This window comes from Aptenodytes forsteri, unplaced genomic scaffold (genome assembly GCF_000699145.1).
Source record: "Aptenodytes forsteri isolate BGI_AS27 unplaced genomic scaffold, ASM69914v1 Scaffold121, whole genome shotgun sequence".
In the NCBI taxonomy this organism is placed as follows: Eukaryota; Metazoa; Chordata; class Aves; order Sphenisciformes; family Spheniscidae; genus Aptenodytes; species Aptenodytes forsteri.
In genome coordinates, this window is record NW_008796219.1 from 51,434 (window position 1) to 59,007 (window position 7,574).

Genomic DNA, 7,574 nt, shown 5'->3' on the forward strand with positions numbered 1-7,574 from the left:
GTAATTTTGGATGCTCTCGGTGTTTTTGGAGGTCTAAGTAAAAACTTTAAAAAAAAAAAAAAAATATTCATTTTTCATAGTCTGTTTTCAGCTCTTCAGCTTAGATGTTTGGATAGATTCACCAATCTATCTGCTGAATGCATTTATAATGAAGACAGTAGAATTATATTACCTTTTACTGTAAGGAATTTTCATGCTTTATGAAGGTTTCTAAGGATTTACTTTTTCTAACATGCTAAGTCTTAAACGTTATTTGTTTTTGAAACAGGATAACTTAAAAGGTGTTGCTAGTGAAATAGAGTGTTGTTTCTTTGAGATTCCGTTTAATACTGGGTTTTATCCTGCATGATGGCTTGAAGCCATAGGTGAATTAGTATTTTGGACAGACCTCAAAGGAGATTGCATGTGCACCTGACTGTGAAGTCCAGTACTTTAAATCTGGTCTTTGGTAAAATTTGCTTCAAAGTTACAGTAGGGGATGGACAGTTCTGTTTAGTGGGTAGACTTTTATTTATGCAATTATATTCATATTTTTCCATTATTACTCGTGTACAAATCCCTTTTAAAACCTGTTGAAAAATAAAATTCTGGTTTAAAAGTAAACAGCTCCTTTAAGGTCATGAGATTAATTTTGTTGATTTTTTGTTGAGTGAGTTAAATCAAAGCATTTTTTGGAAAGCCAGGCACAAAATTAACCATAAAGCAAATACCATCACTCATACTGTGCACTGTTCATCATTCTGATTAAATGGAATGTTGAATGTTAATTACCATGTAAAAGCCCTGTGACAGATTCCTAAAATGTCCATTTAGTTTAAGTGTTTGTTCATCTGTTTGTTTGTTCTTAATAGAAATCAAAACCTTTATGGAGAGCTGCTTCTTTAAAGCCAACATGTTCTTCCTACCATGAAGATACAGAAAGCTAATTAGCTTCTAAGCTGTCCTGAATGATTCGATTAGGCTTATTCTATATCCTATTTCTGGTTACACCTTGGATTTTCTTTATTTTCCTTTTTTTTTTTTTTAATATAAACAACACTGACGTGACTAGTTAAATTAATTGCAATTGAGTAGTCCCGAAGGATATTTCAGGTGCAAATCCTCTATTCTTTACATATTTTCTAAGTATGTTTAAAGGTGACAGTGCATCCTACAAAGTAATAGAAACAGCCTTCTCAGAGATACTTTGTGCAACTGAAAGACAAGATAATAAAAAAAAAAATCTGATAAATATCATCACAAAGACGAAATAAGTTATTTCATGAGAAGCTATAAGGTTGTATCACTACCAAAAGGAATTCCAGTTCAAAACTTACAGGTAGAAGAATGTAATATTATTCCCCAGATTTTCTTTAATTGACAAAGTGTATTCAGCTTAATAAGTTTAAGCTTTTAGTTGCAGGTTTTGAAACATTCATTACCCCCCCCCCCAAAAAAAAAAAAAAGTGTTCATGCATTTTAAGGCATCTGGCATCTGCAGGATGTGAGTGATGCTAGGCATTGCCTATAAGAATATAAGAAGAATTATGACAGAAAGAAGCTCTATAGATTACGTGTATAATTTTAGACAAGCTTTGGAGCACAGAAGAATTACAATATTGCATTTCAGTGTGTTACTTCTCCTAATTAAAATTCTGATATCATTTAGCTATTAGACACCTATTTTCATCTAATTATATCTGTATTGTGTCCAGTTAAAAAGCAAACTGATGTATTTCAGAGATATCTAATTTTGATGTGAAATCACTAAGATACGGAGAATTTCCTTCAAAAAATGGTGAAGAAGTTTTCCACTGAAACAATTTGTGCTACCAGTATGACACCAAAGAAGTATCATATCATTTTTTTGGCAATAGTCTTTCAATGTTCACAATTTTTGAATGCACATTTGATACAAGAATATTTTAAAAGGTGTTTTCACTTGTTTGTAACTTGTACACTATGTAATTACATATTATAATTTACTATTACAGAAATGTACAACAGTAGCAGAAGCAGGCCTAAACTTTCTTTTCTATGTTCTCGAGCCCTTTCTCAGTTCCTAGGCAGCTTGTTCAAATGTGAAGATTTAGCAGGGGGAGGGGAGAAGTGCTGATTACTGGTGGGACTTAACCTGCCAGGTTAGATCAGTTGTGACTAAAACTAAAGTGCTGGCAAGATGGTATTTGGATGGGGGAGGATGGGAAAGCTATGTGCTGAGGGACAGGGGAATGGCAAGGGTCTGGAGGAAGAACAGTATAGGAAAGGGGGGAATGGAGGAAGGAAGGAGGAAAGAAAAGAACAAGATCCTAAAAATGTTGAAATATTATAACTTTAGAAGTATTGATAACTGAAAACAACAGGATTTGAATACATACATGTCGTTGTTTAACCTCAGCCGGCAACTGAGCACCACAAGGCCGCTCGCTCCAGGACAATACATGATCAGTCTGATGGGTAAGAAAGCACAAGTCCTGCTTGAAGAGAATATGTTATATCATCAGAATACAAGAAACCACAATGAGTGAAAGAAAACTGTGGTTGGGGTGAAGATTGTTTTATTCAGCATTGACTGGCATGATTCATTGGTGCAAGGGTAGTGAACAACTCCAGCAAAATTACTGAGAACTCAAACACCCTATGCAGTATTGTGGTTAACTGCTAATACAGGATTTTATTATATTTTTAAGAGCTTTTTTTGTAGATTTTTAATTTCTCAACAATTTTAGTCATCCTGAGAACTATGTGCAAATCTATTTTGAATCCACAAAATTATTTGAATTGGAAGAAAAAATATTGGGATTCATGAAAATCAAAGGAAGACGTTCCCTTATGTCTCTGCATCAAAGGGGTTCAACTCATTTTTCCATTTCCGAGAAGACTGTTTTACTTAATAATTCATAGGAGAGTTTGTTTTACATCTCTCTAGTACCCTTTGCTACATCTGCCTCAGTTTTTATAAAAAAGTTTCCTTGTTATTGAAGCAGAATATCAGTCATGGGTCTGATTCTCTAGCTTGGTGGGTAAATCATATTTCCAATTATAGCACAGTTATATTTTGGACTTTGTTTTAGTTAATCAGGCTTTCAAAGTGGAAGAGTATCAAAAGAAGGCAGAGCAAACAAATATAACAAAATATCATCTAGGCTGTTTCTTTCATGGACTAAATAGCTTAAATTCATATAGAAAAAAGATTGAATTGAACTCAAATCTCCCGTTCTGTCTGATTGGTGGAAAAGAGGGAATACACATCATGAGTCTGTAATGAATGTGAACCTTTGCTTTTCTTAAAAATACATGAAAATGTATTTTGGATTAAATAAGAAGTTTCAATTCAGATCCTAAAGGAACAAACTTGACCTTGATTTTTTCAGACAGTTTCCTATGATCCTTGTTGTTTATTGGAGTGTTAATGATTAAGTGGAGTGCAATGAAATGGCTGTACAGAAGTGATGAAAGAGAAAATTTACCCATTGAAGGTATTATTCTGTACAATGCCAAAAAGTTTCCAGGGACTGTTAATGTTATTTTGACTGCTAAGCCCTTTAGCTTTTTTTAATGTTTGTGTTTTTCTTATTCTATTTCATATAATGTGTGATTTATGAATCCGATTTCAGAAAGGTTTGAAGGCTTCCCAAAGTCAGGACAAAATAATGGCATTCAATCTCATTCAGGAAGCATTTCTTGACATAGAAAATGAGGTCCAGGATGCTTTTAAAATTTTGGATAGAAACTTGTTAAGAAAAACACATTATTAACCAGCTAAAAAAAAGCAAATTTTGAGAAAGTGTGTTTATGTATGAAAGGAAGCCTAGAACTGTTAGGAGCTTTTTGCTCACTTATTAACTTACAGTTCCTAAAATTTGTCTGCATATACTTACCTATGAAATATTTTCCTTATTTTAAGAAATACTTTCAATAAATTACTTAAGAACAATTTGAGATCATTCCAGTTAATGTCATTCTGTTGGCACAGTCATAATTTCTAAAGGGGGAAAAAGAAAAATCAACAGTCTGAAATTATTGGCCACAATTCATATTCAATTGTTGAGACCAAAGCTTTCTTTCATGAAAATTAAAAAGAGGAGGGCTAAACATAGCCAGTATCAGTTCATGCAACTAAATACAAAGCTTAGATCCTCAAATTATTTTCTTCAATTGCTGATTAACTACAGGGCAACCTACATGTCCAGAGACGTATAAAGCCTTATGCTGAGTTTGTCAAAGAAAGTTATGTAAGGAGTCAAGAACTTGCTAAAAATGTCATGAAGAAGTTACCAGAAATAGTCTTTGTGAAAATACCACACTGTCAGAGCAGACACCTGTGATCACAGTGGCTTATCAGATATTCTGTTTAGAATGAGCAAGAGCTGTTATTCTTTGTCTACCATATTGCTCAGGTATCAAAGGGGCTGCAAACATCAGGAGGCAAATGCTCAGTAAGCTAAAGTGTTTATTTACAGTATACATATTATTTCTCAATAACTCTCTGTGTGGAAACTTTCACTGTGAATTAAGAATGCCTCTGCATGAAGCAGTTGACTTTATTCTGAAAATGGAGAGAAATGTTTCACACCTAGGGCACACTGAGTGTCTTTACAGAAAGTTAATTTCTGACAGTACACTGTAAATAGACACCCCTAACCCTCTGTGCATGGATTTCCTCAAATAAGCAAGTTAATATATTATGCTTTATTTCTGACATCTAGGCACAGTAAGCAAACATTTTTAGAATTGCCCAGTATTTTTCATTCTATTCTCAAAATTGATTTTGACATTACGTAATCTAACTTTCAGAAAGAGTTAGGTAGTTCAAGATAAGATTTGCAAAATATGTTAGTGCTTTTTATTGCAGATGAGAATCTAAGCAGGCTAGATGTCTAAGTGGGAATAAAACATCATTATCTCTAACTATTAATTCACAGTGTAAATGCGCCTTGAATACCCAATGTAGTTCTGGAATCCCAGTTCAAAAGAGATACAGTAGAAACTGAAAACAAAGAGACCTCACAGGTGATCAAAGGTATGGCTTAGTTTTCATGAGAAGTGTTGAGATATAATCAGGACCACTAGTCTGGAAAAGAGACAAGTACAGAGCAGGGAGGGATATGATAGAAGTTTTTAATATCCTGGGTATTAAGGTCAACAGACAACAGCTGTCTCTATTAAGTAAAAGAACAGGAGGTATCAAATAAAACCACCAGTTTGCAGATTCAAAACAAAGAAAAAGAACAACTGCTTCACACAATGCATAGTTAAAAAGAACATCTGGTAGTGTTACCTAGATTTTGCAGGCTCTCTTGGACACTGTTTGATAGATGATACAGGGGCTAATAGGTTTTTTAGAATCATAGAATCATAGAATGGTTTGTGTTGGAAGGGACCTTTGAAGACCATCTAATACCAACCCCCCTCCCATGGGCAGGGGCATCTTTCACTAGAACAGGTTGCTCAAAGCCCCATCCAACCTGACCTTCAACACTTCCAATGATGGGCTATCCATAACTTCTCTGGGCAACCTGTTTCAGTGTCTCATCACCCTCATCAAAAAAAATTTCTTCCTTATATCTGATCTAAACCTACCCTTTTTCAGTTTAAAACCATTGTCCCTTGGCCTGCCACTACAGACCCTGGTAAAAAAGTCTCTCTCCATCATTCTTATAAGCCCCCTTTATATATTGAAAGGCCACAATAAGGTCTCCACAGAACCTTCTCTTCCCCAGGCTGAACAACTCCAACTCTCTCAGCCTTTCTTCAGAGGAGAGGTGTTCCATCCCCCTGATCATTTTCGTGATCCTCCCCTGGACCCGCTCCAACAGGTCCATGTCTTGTGCTGGGGACCCCAGAGCTGGATGCTAGACCAGGTGGAGTCTTATGAGAGTAGTGTATACGGGGAAGATCACCTCCCTCTACCTGCTAGCCACGCTTCTTTTGCTGCAGCCCAGGATACAGTTGGCTTTCTGGGCTGCAAGTGCACATTGCCAGTTTATGTCCGATTTTTCATCCTTCAGTATCCCCGAGCCCTTCTCTGAAGGGCTGTTCTCAATGAATTCATCACCCAGTTTGTACTGATACTGGGGATTGCCCCAACTCAGGTGCAGGACCTTGCACTTGTCCTCACTGAATTTCATGAGGTTCCCGTTTGCCCATTCCACCAGCCTGTCCAGGTTTTTTCAAATGGCAGCCCAGCCCTGGAGCATATCAGATGGCCCCTGGTTTTGGCTGGGTCCTGCCTACCTGCGAAATGGTTCTGCTGAAGGAATCTGGGGATCCTGAAGGGCAGCGAGCTGAGGATGAGCATGAGCCAGCAGTGAGCCCTGGCAGCAGCTGGGGCTGTAATAACAGGAGCACAGCGAGTAGATGAAGAGAAGTGGTTATTTCCTTTTACTTGGCTCTGCCCACAACTGGAATATTCTGCTCAATTTCAGCTCCTTCCTCCCCCACCCTCCCAATAGAAGAAAGAAATCAATAAACTTGAACAAGTTCAGCAAAGACCATCAAGATGATCAGGACAGGAACAATCACCCTGTGAGAGGAAGCTGAGAGGGGGACCTAAGTGCAGACTCCCAGTGACTATGTGGACATTATCAAGGAGACTTGCCAGGCTTTTCACAGGAGTTTGTAGAAGGAAGACAAGAGACAACAAACATAAGCTGAAACAGGGGTGGTTCAGGCTGTGTATAAGGAAAGGCTTCTTCATCATAAGGACAGCCAAGCAGTGGAGCAGGTTGCCCGTTGGACAGGAGGTTGGACTAGAAACCTTCTGATGTCCTTTCCACTCTGAATTATCTTATGAACCTATGATCTAACTTTAGCCTTCTAAAATTCAGGTGTCTTTTCTATACTGTTTGTCTGATACCAGATCAACAGAGAGAGACACCATCTTCTAGACAACATTTTCTCTTATCTATTTAAGGCTTCATTCTTAAGATGGAACGGGTTGTCTTAATGGAGATATTTTTTCCATGGCTAAATTTGAGAAAAATGAATAACTTTCTTGGACCCTTTGGAAAAGTAATCAAGTACCTTATGGTATTTGGCACAATGACACAATGTTAAGAGGAGTGAAAAATGGACAGACTTAACAAGAATCAGAAAACAAAACAATTAGGCATACACAGATCTCGTTAAGGCCATCTGCTTTTGTTTAGTTTAGTTTTATAGAAGAGAAAAGATTTCTATTAGGGCACATGGATGAATATATAATTTTTCTTTGAGTTCGAGTGAAAGACATTGAGAAATGGGGGGTACTATGGAAACTTTTAAAAATGCTTTTTCAAAAGGTTAAAATCATCATAACTGTTGAAGAAAAGGAGTAATCTACACACCTGACAGGTTTGATTGTAGGTTATTTGAGCCACTTGTAGAAGTACAAATATTTATCCACAATTTTAACATCTTATCTTCACTACCACTGGTCACAGAAATCCTCTTGTCATGGTTTAACCTCAGTCGGCAACTGAGCACCACACAGCTGCTCGCTCACTCCCCCCTACCCCAGTGGGATGGGGAAGAGAATTGGAAGAGCACAAGTGAGAAAAACTCGTGGGTTGAGATAAAAACAGTTTAATAATTGAAATAAAATGATAATAATA